This window comes from Wyeomyia smithii, chromosome 3, assembly GCF_029784165.1.
Source record: "Wyeomyia smithii strain HCP4-BCI-WySm-NY-G18 chromosome 3, ASM2978416v1, whole genome shotgun sequence".
In the NCBI taxonomy this organism is placed as follows: domain Eukaryota; kingdom Metazoa; phylum Arthropoda; class Insecta; order Diptera; family Culicidae; genus Wyeomyia; species Wyeomyia smithii.
Window position 1 is genome coordinate 2481350 of NC_073696.1, and position 2536 is coordinate 2483885.

The window sequence follows — 2536 nt, forward strand, 5'->3', positions numbered from 1 at the left end:
TAGCGGCGAATACTTAAGCTGGGACTTCAAGGAAGTCCGCCGTCGTGATAGTGATACCCCTCGTGAGGCAGGTGCCTACGTCGTTATAGATAGTCCGCGGTTCGTTTAGGTGTTAACTCTTAAGTTTTATTCCGCGAGGCAGAAGTGATGCCCGTTGTTTAAGTTTCGGTTTAGTGTTTAAGTGATTTAATATTTTTCAACTTAACTGATAGATTAAAAGTAATTAAAATCGAGCAGATGTAGTGCAGTTAATCAAAGGACATATCACATTCAGCAGTAATAGTGTCTAACCACTCGGTACGTATTTCGCTTCATTGGTGACAGCGCAAAAGAGCCTGAAAAGATAGGCTCAGGTGCGCCGTTTTCTGGCTGGGCCAGTAGTGAAAAAGTAGAAAAAACTTACGTGCTTAAGTGACTTTGACGTATCGGAAAAACAGACCCAAATCAACGAAAGTGAATGCCACGAAACGTGCAAGTCCAATATTTCTAAGGGCTCCTCCTCGAAGATGGTCGAAACCTAAAAGAACAAATAAAAAGGATTAGAAGAAGAAACAGTGAAAGTGTTAGAGGAACAATAATAACAATCCGAGATCGACTGTTGACCAGTGTTACGCGAATTCAAGTTTTCGAAATCCAATCGCAATAGATCCCACGGACAGGGAGCAGCTCACAGGGCACTGGAACCAGCAACAGGATTCAACCTACAAAAAAAATGAAAATAAGGTAAGATCAACCCAAGTGGTAACCAGCACAAATAAATTAACCTCCCGCTTTAAGGCCCTAGTTGGAAGACCCTAATTCTATTCTTGGTTCATAATCATAGAAAAATACAATTACTTACCCATCCAACCTCACCGCCATAGCGGACTGTTCACCACACTATTCTGGCACAGAATATTCCACTTTCTGGCACAGAATATTCCACTACTACGACACTACATTCTAATCCGTGGCTAGTCACACGCCACTAAGATAACCTCAGAATTTTTTTTTAATTTAATGAACAAATCAAACTAAAAAAACCAGGGGTACCGACCCGTACTGCCCATACCGAAACAAATTAAGAATGACGACAATCAATAATGCATAATTGCATTTTTATTAGTCGATTGACACGGTTTCACACATACCAGTGAATCAAGTCCATCGAAAATTTTCCAATTGGAATGGAAACCTAAAAATATATCAACTCACAGTGGGTCAAACACGTGAGTTGATCACATAAAATAACATCAATAAAATACCTTTTCATTCGAGTTCCTCACAACTGGACTCAAAGTAAACAGCGAAACCAAAGATCAGAGGATCTAAGGTTCGAAACAGGAACGTTTTTTTTTTTTTCTCTCTCTCTTTTAGTTTACTAATACATGATCAAATTTTTGTTATTTCACATCATTACATGAATTTAACTTTTACAGCTAAATATCACAAAAGATGACAAGTGACAAGATGACAAGATAGATGATGACACAAATATTAATCCACTGATGACAGGCATCGCCAATTGTATAGGATTAATCACGTCTCCGATACAGCAATAATCGCGGAACGCATATGAGTATGCGATTATTGCGAACAAAAGTGGGAAGAAGAAAACTAAAGCTTCATCATGACCTACGTCAATAATTGCAAAGCTTAGTAGCTACGCGAGACCTTGACCGTCAAACAAATGGCACATTGAGCCAGTAATGAAAAAAATAAAAGTCCAAAATTAATTTTCACGGTTGAAACACAAACGGCAATAAAGAGTGGTCAAGGCATAATTAGGAACTACGCTTAGAGGGAAAGAAAAAAAAAAAAAAAAAAAAAAAAAAAAATATAATATAATTATCTTTATATATTAAAGGGAAATGTTTCTTCACAAATGCATAATTTGAGAACAGATAGAAGAAATTGCAAGACTATTGGTGTTGTTTAGTTCGTCTAGAGCCCCGACGGGTTTATAAATAATAATAACAGGGGAATTCCACTAGAAAAGATAATAAAATATTAGCAATAAAATTACAAATTTGACACATACTCATCGGAGCAAAGTCCCATCATGCAACACTCACTATGCAAGTGGTACTCCAGGAGTAGCGACCAAAACGACTTAAGAATTGCATACTAAGCAATTCACGCAGAGCCGCAAGGGGAACACAATTCGAACGAAGCGAAGCACGTCGCACACAATTTAAACAAAGCCGTGGTATGAAAAGACTACACATAGAACAAAAAGGTTCTATACCCAATACCAAGACATATAAAGACATGCACGATTGAAGGCAGTTAGCACGTTCAGCCGATACTGGACTAAATTTAGTACCACAAATACATTAAAATTACTTAATCCCATAAGTATGAAAAGGGGAGAATAGAGCAAAAAGACCCAAACAATCTAAAATTGGAAAAAACTCTCGGTATCCCTACAAATATCTCCTTTCTCTTTTTAAGGTCAAATAATATGCTGCTGGAAGCAGGATTAAATGACCAGATTAGAGGAGATCAAGGAATACGTTGAACGGGAATATAAAAATCTACTCAAAAGCAAAAATAG

General features: G+C 37.5%; 1 long non-coding RNA gene across 2 annotated transcripts; it reads right to left on the reverse strand.

Annotated features, from left to right (window-relative positions):
• Positions 1–403: 403 nt before the first annotated feature.
• Positions 404–1926, reverse strand: LOC129727025 (uncharacterized). Of its 2 annotated transcripts, XR_008728467.1 has the most exons (3): positions 1245–1801; positions 842–1174; positions 404–701 (listed from the first exon to the last, which is right to left on the reverse strand). It is a non-coding gene; the product is annotated as an uncharacterized LOC129727025 (long non-coding RNA). The 2 variants fall into 2 exon arrangements; XR_008728466.1 differs by having other exon boundaries at positions 842–1926.
• Positions 1927–2536: the final 610 nt, after the last annotated feature.